The sequence below is a fragment of the Bidens hawaiensis genome, unplaced genomic scaffold (genome assembly GCF_021521415.1).
Source record: "Bidens hawaiensis isolate Kalapana, Puna unplaced genomic scaffold, B.hawaiensis_p1.1 tig00015545_1, whole genome shotgun sequence".
Lineage (NCBI taxonomy): Eukaryota > Viridiplantae > Streptophyta > Magnoliopsida > Asterales > Asteraceae > Bidens > Bidens hawaiensis.
Genome location: NW_027492389.1, coordinates 38,074 through 52,130, shown reverse-complemented (window position 1 = coordinate 52,130; position 14,057 = coordinate 38,074). Strand labels below are relative to the sequence as shown.

General features: G+C 38.2%; 2 pseudogenes across 2 annotated transcripts; both read left to right on the top strand.

The window, feature by feature from the left end:
* The first annotated feature begins 4,440 nt into the window (after positions 1 to 4,440).
* LOC143549344 (uncharacterized) lies at positions 4,441 to 6,814 on the top strand (annotated as a pseudogene). The gene is made up of 5 exons (XR_013138127.1): positions 4,441 to 4,629; positions 4,773 to 4,914; positions 5,173 to 5,302; positions 5,375 to 5,566; positions 6,578 to 6,814. The product of XR_013138127.1 is annotated as an uncharacterized LOC143549344 (transcript).
* A 2,062-nt stretch (positions 6,815 to 8,876) lies between these two features.
* LOC143549343 (cyprosin-like) lies at positions 8,877 to 12,921 on the top strand (annotated as a pseudogene). Its single transcript, XR_013138126.1, has 15 exons — positions 8,877 to 9,026; positions 9,111 to 9,126; positions 9,985 to 10,349; positions 10,428 to 10,488; positions 10,571 to 10,665; positions 10,741 to 10,853; positions 10,972 to 11,140; positions 11,222 to 11,261; positions 11,349 to 11,413; positions 11,502 to 11,616; positions 11,690 to 11,754; positions 11,824 to 11,980; positions 12,190 to 12,309; positions 12,397 to 12,485; positions 12,621 to 12,921. The product of XR_013138126.1 is annotated as a cyprosin-like (transcript).
* The last annotated feature ends 1,136 nt before the right edge of the window (positions 12,922 to 14,057 follow it).

Below are 14,057 nucleotides of genomic sequence, written 5' to 3'. Positions count from 1 at the left end.
TATTTAAATATCTTCAAGACAACCTTTCTAAATCCAAGACTTTCTTTTATTTAGGCTTCATACGTTAAACTCGTCGTTCCGGCAAATCTCCAAATAACCAATCTTTCAAGTTTATTACTTGAATGTGAGTAACTTCATATCCCGTTTTCTATCTTTTATTTTGGGGTGACATTTCAACTTATCTAAACTAAATGTTTTATACTTGGGTCTTAAACCACAAACGTTGCTGTATACCTTACTTGAATAATTGCTCGATTTGGTGTTCTATGCTTATTTGACTATGTGTTTATCGCTTTTGGATGGTGGAACTATAAATCCTAGACCATTTGGCAACCCCTCATGGCAAGGTGTCGTTAACGTAATGCAATTAACGACAACTATAAAATCCTAAACTATTTGGCAACCCCTTATAGTTGGGTGTCGCTAACTTGTTAGCGATAACTATTTATCCAGGTTTATAGCTATTATTTATGGTTTTGTATACTAGTTTTGTGGCTTTTCATACTATATATCTTTTGTTCAAACTTATGAACTGCTCACCAACCTTTGTGTTGATTAACTTTATTTTATAAAATGTTACAGGTTTGCATCTAGGTTGATTATGAAGTTCGGTGAAGAAAACGTCACAAATACCGTTAGGATATTAGCAAAAATGAACAATATTTGATTTGCTATATTTTGTTATATTTTGTTGTATTTGAGTTATGAATATTTGGTTATGTGACATTTTCGATGTTGTGAAATGAAATGAGTTTGTTAAATATTGTCGCTTTAAATAGTGTCATGCGCTTATGAGCAATCGTTGCACCCCGGCATGTTCCGTCGCCTTTGGTCGGGGTGTCTTCTGCAACTTTAGCTCCGCTTCAAGGTCATGAATCCGTACGCCTTGAAGGGCCACTTGATTCTCTAATGAAGAATTAGCTTCTTGAGCACGAGCCAATTCATCTCTTTCCATCTGAGTTTTAGCTCGAGCAGCCTCAAGAAGGGAATTTTGCTTTTCACAAGCTTCTTTCCATCGATGCGCCGCATCAGCATTACGATCTTGCTCGGCCTTCAGGGCGATTTCCGCATCAGATTGTTTCCATTTGGCGGTTTGGGCAGCAAGGAGATGCTCCTCAGCCTCCTTCTTCGCAACCTCAGTTGCCCGACGAGCTTCCCCCACTTTCCCACTTAAAGTACGCCATTCACTTAAGACTTCCTGGCTACCAGCCAAAGCATTAACCAGATGATAAGCCACATTTGTGTGAAGGTCATGGCGGGAAAGGTCACGTTGATATGCCATCTCAGCGGGTGGTGTACAATGTTTAACGAAATCCATACAAGTCCTAGCTTGGGAAAACCGGGATCCGTTAGTAATACCCCATGAAGGAAAAAACAGCTCATGTTTGTCTCCCAAGCCTGTATCACCGTAATAACGGGAACCTGAAGGTTTAAGGCGAGCTGGGGTTGAAAAAGGTTGTTGCGGAGGAGGAGACTACACATTTCTAACATTTTCTTCGTTAACAGCAGGACTGTCCTGCTGACCACCAGTCTGAAACAGATAGTCGAAGTGAGTATCAGTTTCAGACTGGATATTAGCTTCCTCCGTTGAAATATCAGCTGGCGGAGTTGGCACCCTATATCCCGCAACAGTTTCAGTTGAAGGCTCTACATTAGGGCCACTCGGCGGAGTAGTCAACTCAGTCTCAGCATCTTCCTTGGGAGAAGAAGTGGTTTTTCAGTTTGGGGAGTTGGTGTAGATAGCCTCTCCGAAATATCCTCACTAAAGATCAACGGATCTACACAACAAAGTTGTACTTAACTAAAACACTCATAAAAAAAAAAGATTACAGTGTAACACCAAAGTTATACGTACCTTCAACAGTGTCAATGCGGTCAGCAAGGCTGTATTGCGGCTTCAAGGGACGGTGCACTTTCCATTTTTTCTTCGATGGCCCCGCCTCAGTATCCGCAGCCTTCAAATTTGGGCGATCCGTCTGAGAAGCTACAAAAGCTCTCTTTCTCTCCAATTCTGCTAACAAAGGCGAGACAGAGGAAAATTCAGAAGCACCCTCATCAGAGTTTTCTTCCTCTTCCGAAGTGGAAAACTGAGAAACATCTCCATCATCATCACTTGACGATAAGATGGCAATCTCTCCGTCGGAAGTAACGGCAGTAAGAGGAGGAGGGTTTAGAACATACGCACTTGTTTCAAAGGTGGCGTTGGAAATTACAGGTTCAGCCCGAACCTTCTTAGGAAACAAAAATTGAGACTTAGTCTTATCAAGTATGGGTTGGTTCCCAGCCTCGCGGATACTCTTGCGGACACAACCCCTGTCTCCAAAAAGAACATTGAACATGGAGCTTCGACCTGAAAAGATAGAAACTTAATCATCAGAATATTCAAAAAAGAGAAGAGACAGTACAAAGAAACTTACGTTCATGCAGATCTGCAAAAATGGGTTCTATAAACTCCGTCGGCCACAACCGGCTCATGCCCGCCCACACCAAAGCTTCTTCCGGTAAAGCACGCATAGGTGAGGGCTCCATGGTAAGTACACGATACCATTCACGACCCTCATGAGCGGCCGTGACAACGTCCGGAAGAGCAGCATTCACTGGACGGCGAACCATGAGAAGGGGCACCACATCCTCAGATATCCAGAAAAACTTGTTACGCCAGTCGACGGACAACTTTTCAACTTCATACCCAAGGCTTCGATCAGAAAACCCTTGACATGTATACCAACCATTACGGTTAGTAAGACGGTAAAACACTGGAAATCGATCTATGTGGGGAACCATATCATGTGCTATACATACAAATTCATAATGACGAATTCGCATCATAGCACGCGGGTGTAGTTGAGATAAATAAATTCCATAAGCGGTCAGAATTCTCTCTAAAAATTTTGTTTTAGGAAGACGAAAATTCCCATGAACAAAATAATCGGCATACAAAGCCATTTTCCCAGGTGGTGGGAAACTGGCTAGATCCAATGAACGGAAACTATGGTTCCCACTCGGGTGGAATACCATACGTTTCCAGCAATTTTTCATACTCTGAATAGTCCCATGCAATTTCTATCTCATCAACTTCAGTCTGTGCGTTCGACATTATAATGGATTGAAAGGAAGATATATGGAAAGTTAAGAAAGAATTAAGAAGATAGTCAGACGAAAAGAGTGATAAAACTTTAAAAAGAAGAAGCCTCTCCCAATTTATACTCATCGCAATTAATGCGATGAGACATGAACAGTAGAAAGAGAAAAACATTACCCAACCAGTGACTGACACGTCACGCGGGAAATTCGAAAAAGAGAAACAACTGCACAATCGGGTACAGTGACAGCCGTAAAAAACGTTCCATCATCTGTTCACGCGCCTGCAAGTGGTCAACTTGTCATTTTTTCATGATTATCCATACAACATAAGATATTTTTTACCTAACCTCCGAACAACAAAAATCCCCAACATACATTAAGTCCAGAATTCCACCCGCACAAAGACTTCACGCGGAAGAAACACTGGACTGGGGGGACTTGTAGAGGTAGGGTACCAAAAAGACCCAAATACCCTTAAATACTACCCGCGGATCATAGAGAACCCTCTTATAAACCACCCGCGGGACACTCGAGTCACCCGCACGTCACGAATGAGGAGGAACGTCCTCATAACACACGCGAAAGCATCCTGGCATCCTCAAAAGTCATCCACAAGACAAGACATCTGTCCGCCTAAACAACCGGAAGACAATGCCAGTAGGGCAGCTGTCATCACTCAAGTATTCTCTAGAAGAAGGTTTACGATTCTAACTTGGGGAACACATAACATATTAACCAATGAATAAAGGACACCTGCCCAGGTTGTTATAACCGTGCACATGGCCAGGGTGCAATCCATCCTATCATTTGGTGACGCGTGTCCAGGTTGTTATACCCATGCACATGAGACATATAGCTCAACCTATCACAAGAGGACACGTGTTCAGACGGTTACCAGAGATCTTCTAGAAGAGGACAGCTGCCCCAATCATCCTTCCTTCATCCTTCGGCTATAAATACCTTGTCAAATGGTATGAGGTATTCATTCACCCACATATATTCTGACTACACTTAGTCTCTGTACTTCATTACGAACGTTACTGATTCTCACGCCGGAGGGTGGTTACAGGAAGACCCCCCTCTTGTCCTTCCTGTAACGAGACTCACGGTGTTTGTTTCGCAGGTTCCGGTCACTGGACTTTAGGGAGTCTCACTCATATCGTGGTAGTAGTTATTGTATTGTACCATGTGTACTCATTGGATTCAGGTTCCATACCTGATGAGTGGATCCATGTTTCTTCAATAACCAATTTTTTTTTTAATTATACATATATAACGTTATGAATGAAATTTTCAAAATAACATGCTGTAAAACTAGTATACCTATAAAACAAAAATAAAATGAATTTGAGAATAGATGGTAGGTGAGTTCTAGCGTGTGGTGGAGGCACCTACAGTCAACTGATGGCAGTCTTGTTTAAAACCCTAGTCCCCAAATCACTGAACCCACTACGCACGCATCTCACTCCCTTTTTAGCTCGCTTTCAAATTCTAACAATGGCTACTTCAGACCTCAAGAAAATTCAGATCCAACGAGACGACGTCGTAAGTTGTCCTCATTTCTTCCATCTATAAAACCATTGTCAATTGGCAGCCAACCGTTGGTTTTTTGTGTACACTCTGTTAACCCAACTGAAGTATTCATATATATTAGTTTTTATGTTATGATATGATATTGTTTGTTGCAGACATTTGATGCATATGTTGTTGGCAAGACGATGCACCTGGAATAGTGGTTATTCAGGAGTGGTGGGGAGTTGATTTTGAGATCGAGAACCATGCCATTAAGATCTCCCAGCTTCAACCGGGCTACAAAGCACTTATTCCTGAGTAATCAATCTACTAACTTTATAATAATTTATTGCTTAAAAAACATTTTAAAAAACTAAACGGGTCAACCCATGAACCCGACGGGTTGAACCAAACCCGACCCGTAACCCCTTTAGTTAACCTGAAACTGTATCGAATCTGTTTATACCAAACCCAAACCTGAGAATTCCGTGTTAGGTTCATTCGTATCGTGTCAGAAAATTCACACCGTGCTAATTTTGCCATATCTTATTTATAAACATTCTTTCATGATTTCAGTTTGTACCGAGGGAAGGTTGGTCTCGATGTTGCAGAAGCACAACATTTAATGGACGGTCTCGACTGGCCTGGTGCGGTTAAGGATATCCAGGCCTCGGTTAACTGGCTCAAGGCCAATGGCTCACAGAAGGTGAATGTTATAAATTCTAAATTTAAGTTGTTTGGTTAATACTGTTAATTTGATGTTAATGTGTTGATATAGGTTGGTGTGACTGGATATTGCATGGGTGGTGCCCTTACAATTGCAAGTTCTGTTTTAGTCCCCGGGATCGATGCGGGTGTAGCATTTTATGGTGTTCCTCCTCCTGAGCTTGCAGACCCTGCCAACACGAAAGTACCTATTCAAGCTCATTTTGGAGAACTTGACAATTTTGTTGGTTTTTCAGACGTTAAGGTATGAACATATTAGTGGATATTAGGGGTATAAACGAGCCAAGCCGCTTGTGTGCTACTCGAATCGAGCCGAGCTTAAGCAGTCTCGAGTCTTAAAATAAGCTTGTTTAATAAACGAGGTGAGGCTGAGTTTCCTTTATCGAGCTGGCTCGCGAGCCTAAACGAGGCTATTGGTTGTATAATTTTTATTTAATATTTTTAATTATATATCTATATAATAGTTATTATCATATACAAAAGTATGATAAAATTAACTGAATAATATATATTATTATGTTATATATGAAAGTATTAGAAGCAGGATCAATTTCATACATACCCTTACAAACTTGAAATCGTTTCATGCGTACCAAATCAAAACTATATATATCATATATACACAACTTTAATTAATTTTTACTTAATGACCATTCTACCATTATATTTGTTTAAGCGAGAAGTCGCAAGTTAATTGAAAAGTTGTGATTAGATCAAAACAGAAGGCAAATGGGCAACAATAAGCAAGCGAACCAAATTGTTGTTCTACATTTTTGTCCTCTTGATGGTAGATAATCGAAGAATCGAATACATATGTTCAAATCAGATAATCAAGAATGGGCATATATGAAATTTTGAAGTTTTGGAAAAATAAGGGTAAAGTGGTCATTTATTAAAAAAAATTATGAATTGGGTATATTTGATACTGTAACTGCTTTGTAAAGACATTCAAGATATTTTTAGCTTTGCATGGATATATATGATATTTTTCAAGTTTGTAGGGGTATATAAGAAATAGCCCCTTAAAAATAAACATGTAAAAAAAGTATTTTAAAAATGCATATAAATTAACAAATAACAGACGAGGCAGGCTCAAGCTTGAAAAACTACTAACGAGCCGAGCCCCAGCTTAAGAAACCAAACTTGAAACATGCCGAGCTTGAGCTCAAGCTCTCTTAAGTTAGATGAGCCGAACATAACGTGACGCACATGATTAATCTAATACCCGATTTAAATTTTGGGTTTATATTGTTAGGCTGCTAAAGCTCTAGAGGAAAAACTGAAGGCATCAGGGAAGCCATATGAGGTACATGTGTACACTGGAGTGGCACACGCGTTTATGAACACGTCTCCTGAAGGTATCGAGAGGAGAAAGGGTATGGGAATGACTGATGACAACGAAGCTGCTGCTGAGCTGGCGTGGTCTCGGTTCCAGTCCTGGATGAGTCGTTATTTGTCTGCTTGAAAGTTGAATGACATATGAGGTGTGTAGCAAGTACCCAGGTAATAATAATGAACCTGAGATGGTCAAGGATTGGTGTTGGAATGGTGTGGGTATGGTTTGTAGAATAAAGTTTTACTGTTTATGGTCAAATTGATTGATAATCTTGAGAGGTCTTCTATCTAGTATCTAATTCATGTACTTTTGATTTCGGTTCTTGTTTTATATTTCTAATGCCGAAGGTTTTTTTGGTGGGTTTTAGAGGCTCTGTTTATTTTATCCAAATTGAATTCGACTTCGGTTTTTGAATTTTCGAATCAAGTTAGCAACCGATTCGAATTCAGATTTCAAAATTCTAATTGAGTTCAAACTTTTTAGAACCGATTCAAATATCCTAATTCAATATCCAGTCTTATGGCCAATTATCCTAAAATTTAATTAAATTTTTAACCCGATGTCCAATTAATGTTTTCGTCACTTGTTATGAAGTATGAACCAATTGTCAAATATCGATGTGCCCCTATAAATATGTTGGATGACATAATGGTTTATGAGTTTTTATAAGCGGGTGTTTTTGATGCTCAATATATTTGAAGTTTGTAGTAGTTTTAAAAGTAAAATTAAAATAAGGTGTTTTTCTTTTGGCTTCTAATCGAATTTGAATCTAGATTTAAATTTCAGAAATTGAATTATCCATTTATAATATTCAAAATTTGATTTGTTGCATCTCACGACACTTATGACGTGTTTGGATATACGTTGTGAACGTATTATATGGTTATTATGACCATGAAATCATGAAGATTAATTTTTAATGTTTAGATACACACTTTTCGGTTTCAAATAATCGGTTTTAGGGTTGGAGGGTGCTCCACTCAATTACCCTAAGTTTCATCAAAAGTTTATTATTTCTTAAAAAGTTTAGCACTAATAAATTTAAAGTTCAAAAGGATTTTAATATATAGAAAACCACATAAGTATTGTTTACAATATTGAATTCATAGATTAAAGATACAAGAATTATATAGAAAAAAAAAACCTCTTTTCAAAGTAAAAATAAAAAAGATCCATTAAGTGTCCCGTAGTCATCCTCGTTTTCACGTTACTCGACTGTGGGCTCAAGTTATATCACCTCCATTTTGACCATCTAGTCACCTCACATGTTATGTCACAACTCACAAGCCCCACAAAATTTACCTTGAAAGAGCTTTTCAGTTCACACCAAACTTAAATGGTAAAACGTTTTATTTAAAAAACACTAGCAAAATGTTGGAAATAGACTCTCATATCATCTACAATGCATGTTCTTAGGAATGATGGATGCTTAGGTGAAAGATCCTTAGACCATCACTAATGTGAGGTGCAAAATGTGTTTGGGCACCACGTCAGCATGGGGGACTCAGTTCATTCATGTCGAGCAGACTGGAACCTAGATGAATCCCATATTGTTTTTTTATTTATTTTATGTTCTATTTTGCTTTAAGTTTATGCTACTACGTTTATGATTTATACCATCATTATTCATTAATAAAACTTATAGACCATATTTATTGTTTACTTTAAATTATTTTAAATGTGGTATTTGGGTAGAATAATAAATATATGTTATATTTTAACTTTAAATGTTAATATATTGATTTATTAATAAAAGTAACTTGGCTATGATGTGCAAATAAATAATGCATGAAAATATATATGTGCCACGAAGATTATCTTTTAATTTTTTCTATGGTAAAATCAAAAGACTAAACTGAACTCGAATTTGGCAAGACCAGACAACTTTCAAAGCCAAATAATTCCAAAGTTTAACTAGACTAGTGTTTATCGGTTTGGTCCGGATTTCGGGTTCTCTAGGTTTCTCAGTTTTGTAGTGGGCAAAATAGCCAATTCTGTTTTGGTTTTAAACCGAACCAAAACTCGATATTTACTTCGTAATCATCTTAAACCGTCTCGATTCATACTCCTTTTGATTTGATCATGTTATTGTTAACAATTGAATCCTTAACAGGGCGGGCCAAGTTTAACCCGTTTATGAACAATCCAAAAACTTGCGTGCACATAAGCAAATAACACAAAAGTTGCGTGCACTAAAGTGCAAAATCTGGCGTTAGTTACTGGTGAGTCAGTCATGAGTAAAAGGCGGTGGCAACTTCATTCCACGTATCACGTACTCGTTCTTCCACGCCACCTTCATCACTCGTATCATCATCGGTGCACTTTAACTTTTTCTCTCCCAACCTACCATCTTCTCACACCTTTAATTGTACGTGTTTCTAGTTGTATTGTATTTAATTCTTCATAACTGTAATCGATTACTGATTTGTTTAATCTGTGTCTACTGATTCAGTGTTCGTTCGGTGATTGTACGTGCTTCGTTTGGTTCCAGTTAGGGTTTATATTGTCCGTGTATCACTCCGGTAGTACTGTAATTGAATCTCTTACATGCATGTTGTTTTAGGTGGTTATTTGGAAGAGTTATAGTTATATTACGGTTAATATGAATCGGATTCGGATATTTTGAATAGTGTTTCTAGGTTTTCATTTGGCTCGTTGCGTTTATGATTGTTATCAATTAATTAAGATCTAGTATGTTACACATGATTTGGATGCTAATATTGACTGTTAATTCTGTGAATATCCTGATGATAATGATGATTTAACTTTTACTATCTTCAATCTTGTCATTTTAACACCAAATTATATCATATTTTTGAAGTTTTTTGTTTAATGTGGTTTTTTTTTTGTTAATATATAAAAAAATATTTTCATACTAGTTTTTGAAAGCACTTTGTAGGAGAGTAAGTGGTTGTTTGATAGCCTCTTAATGATTCTATTATTAAGAGGCTACCTCTGACTCAGTAAGAAGTAGGTAGGGTGTGTTTGGTTCCCATAAATGACGCCTTTCAATGGTTCTTAGAGCCTCTTAATGGCTAAGTTTCATAAACATGCTGAACCATTCAAAGGCTACCTCTTAATCGGTCAGATCTTTTAATGGTTTAGCACAAGATTGGAAAACATCCGTTAAGTAGCAATTCATAACTATATGCTCCATTTGGAGATTTAGGTTTCTTGTGTTTTATTTTATCAGCAAGTAAAATGTTGAAGCTTCATGAATGTTTCTGAATGCTTATATTTGTGTCTCACTTATTTCTATTTTTTTATATTGACTACTGTTTCGTAATCACAACAATAATAATAACAATCTTTTATTGTGTTTACAGCCTTCAACATGGGTACCACAATCAAAACAAGCATGCTTGCCTTGCTTCTGCTGTTTGTTCTATCAACTACTGCATTTTCAGCTAGTAATGATGGATTGCTTCGAATTGGACTTAAAAAGCTGAAGGCAGACCAGTTTAACCAGCTTAAAGGACACGGTTTGTCCACCGAAGGAACCGCAAGAATAAACTCTGGCTCCTATGGTAGTTTGAGGAATTCAGATGGCGATGTCATTGCACTGAAGAATTACATGGATGCTCAGTATTTTGGTGAGATTGGTATTGGAACTCCACCTCAAAAGTTCACTGTGATATTTGATACCGGAAGTGCTAATCTCTGGGTGCCTTCTTCAAAGTGCTTCCTTTCAGTGAGTTCAGGATCTCTTAACTCGGTTGGTGTGTTTAGCTCAATTATGTGCTCATAGTTGCTTTTTAAATGAGTGCAGTTAGCTTGCCTTCTTCACCCTAGGTTTAAAGCCGGCCGTTCAAGTACCTACAAGAAGAATGGTAATTAACTTCATTGCTTGTATTTGGTCTGTGTAATTTACGGGATCAGGAATCGTTAATGTTATTTATAATATTATATCAGGGACATCTGCTGCTATTCATTATGGAACTGGAGCGATCTCTGGTATTTTTAGCAAAGATTCTGTCACAGTCGGTAATCTGGTTGTTAAAGGACAGGTAAAGAACTAGAGATTGAGAATTGGTGTTTTTGACTGCAATGTTTTCATCAATGTCTTTTGATGTTTTTCTAAGGATTTTATTGAGGCAACGAGAGAGCCCGGCATCACTTTCTTGGCAGCCAAGTTTGATGGTGTACTTGGGCTTGGATTTCAGGAAATATCTATTGGGAAAGCTGTACCCATTTGGTAACTAGCATTCTTGTTTATGTTTCATACTAGGTTGATTGTTGACAGCATATGGTTCTTGTCTGTCAATACACTTTTTTCTTCACTATATTGTGATATTTTAACATAACTTTTTTAGGTACAACATGATTAATCAAGGTCTTGTTAAAGAACCTGTGTTTTCCTTTTGGTTTAACCGTCATGTGGATGAGGAAGAAGGGGGTGAACTTGTGTTTGGTGGGGCTGATCCTAATCATTTCAAGGGTAAGCACACGTTTGTCCCCGTGACTCAAAAGGGCTATTGGCAGGTGAGTTATTACTTACTTCAAATTCCCTTTCCCTTTGATATATCGTTGATTAATTGCTGTTTTTTTTTTTCCGGTACTTAGTTTGAGATGGGCGACGTTCTTATCGGAGACAGATCTACTGGTAACTTTTGCAGTGTTCCTAGTTTGCCTTTTTGTTAAAAGTTATGACATGAACTTTGTAGCATTTCCGAGATCGTTTCTATTTCAGGATTTTGCAGTGGTGGTTGTCAAGCAATTGCGGACTCTGGAACCTCTTTGTTAGCAGGTCCCACGGTACGTTTAAATACTGTATACTTCTGTTTCATTTTTATCTTTTGCTAATTTCAATTTAGCATCCTAAAAATGTCAAATCCCTCAATAGAGCATTATCACTCAAATCAATCATGCAATTGGTGCTGCGGGGGGTAGTGAGTCAGCAATGCAAGACGTTGGTTGACCAATACGGAAGGACTATAATTAAAATGCTCTTATCTGAGGTACACAAATAATGCTGTTTTATAATAGTTTCTATCATAAAACTTACTATTTTTTTGTTTGGATGTTTTACAGTCGCGGCCTGATAAAATCTGTTCTGAAATGAAGTTATGCACTCGTGATGGTTCTCGAGATGTCAGGTCAGTCTCATGTTCCGTGTGCATAAACTTATGCTATGATCAATTGTTACTAACAGTTATTTTTAACAGTTCAATTATTGAGAGTGTGGTTGACAAGAATAATGGGAAGTCTTCTGGTGGAATAATTGATGAGATTTGTGCTTTTTGCGAGATGGCTGTTGTTTGGGCGCAAAGCCAAATTAAACAAAACATGACCGAAGATAACATAATTAATTATGTCAATGAGGTGAAGTGTTCTGTGATCAATATGTGCATTGTACACACACAGAGACATACATATAGAGAGAGGCACCTATGTAGATACATCACACATATAGATACATACACATACAGATATATATACACATGTACATACACACACACATACATATATGCACATCCTTAAATGTCATGATACTGGTTCTGACTTCTTCACATTTATTTATCTAAATGCAGTTGTGTGATCGATTGCCAAGCCCAATGGGACAATCTGCAATTGATTGCAGCAGTCTTTCTTCCATGCCCAATGTTGCCTTTACTATCGGTGGTAAAGTTTTTGAGCTCACCCCAGAACAGGTGACTAGCATTTTAATTATTATTGTTTTTCTAGGTGATTTAGTTAGTATCATAATTTAACTAATATTTTTCTTTATGGTCGATCAGTACATCCTCAAAATCGGTGTGGGAGAAGTGGCACAATGCATCAGTGGTTTCACTGCTATGGATATCGCCCCTCCTCGTGGACCTCTTTGGTATGTGTTTAATTGTTTATTTTCTCTTGAATGTGTTATCAAAAGTAGTTTAAGATTAATGTTTAAAGAAAGGGAACAAAAGTGTAACTTTAACGCTCAGATCGTGTATAAATTTCTGACACGCTTGCATTGCAGGATCCTGGGAGATGTTTTTATGGGTCAGTATCACACTGTGTTTGATTACGGTCAGGAACGAATTGGGTTTGCTGAAGCAGCTTGAGGGAGTCTTATATGACCTATCTACTATCGTTACTGCCTTAGTTTTTTTGGTAAATATTCTGCTGAAATCATAAATGTCGTAGGTAAGAATGTAAGAACGTGTGGTGGTGAATGATTAGACTGGTAAAAAAACGTGTTACGGTTGTGGTGATTTTCGACTTGCACTTGGTCATGGGTTAATTAATCGTCTTAAAACATTTTTCTGATACTAATTTCTGGTTTCGGTATGCGGAGTTTGTTGGGTTTCAACGGTGGTCCGAGACAAAAACGGTTAAACTATTATTGAACCCGTTTTAGTTATAAGTTTCGTTTCGATAAATATTAATCAATATTATTATACGTATGTAAACGGACAACAAAACGCAGCGGATATTAACGAGTTAAAACGAACCATAAACCGAAACCCGAACCCGGATCCGATTACAAACGATACGAGTACGAATATACTAATAAATAATCAACCATAGAAGGGTATTCGATATACCTCGGTTAACAAGAACCGGGAAGACACCGAGAGTTGACGAGAGATGCTAGGATGACACTATCAACAGCCAAAAAGAATCCGGCGGCGGCGGAGCTCCGGAAAGGTGTACGGCTCAAATCTGGCAGCTACAAACAACGTTGGACGGCAATAAACAACAGCAGCAAGCAATGGTGGCTTTAGTTCACCAAATGGAGTTCGCCGGAAAATCGGGCTCGCCAGAGAAGACGAACAAGGTCGCCGGAAAAACGATTGGTTGGTTTCTGACAGCACCCGAGCTCTAGGGAGCTACGGTGGTGCTTCTGGTGGTTGAACAAGGACTGCCAGTGGCTGAGGTGGGTATACGGCGGCCGTATTAGGCTCGCCGGAAAAGCGGCTCACCGGATTTCGGCGCCGGAAATGGTTATAGGTATTAGGGTTTGTTGTTGTAAGTAAGGTTACCATAAATAGTATATTGCATATGTATTTATAGTAAACATGTTTAGGGTTTAACAATTAAACAAACTTGGGCTTGAGCCCAAATAACCAAACAAAGCATTTAACCAATAACTAGTCCGCGTAATTGATTGTGTCGGGCCTAATTAGCGTTTAAGTAGGCCATTATCTCGTCACCCTCGGTGTAACTCAATCCGGGTCACATTCGGGTTGGTCGCGTTGACTTGACCCGAAACGACCATTAAATCCAACTGAGTTGACATGAAACGGTATCCAGATGATTACGATAAGCTCTGGGTCTAAGCCACTTGCATCTAGTTATATACGTTTTCTTTTAACTTCATCATATGGATTCATTGAAAATAGGATTCTTCAATGATTGACGAGATTGATACATGAAATATAGTTTTGTTGTGAGCGAGTTAGAAGTAATATTC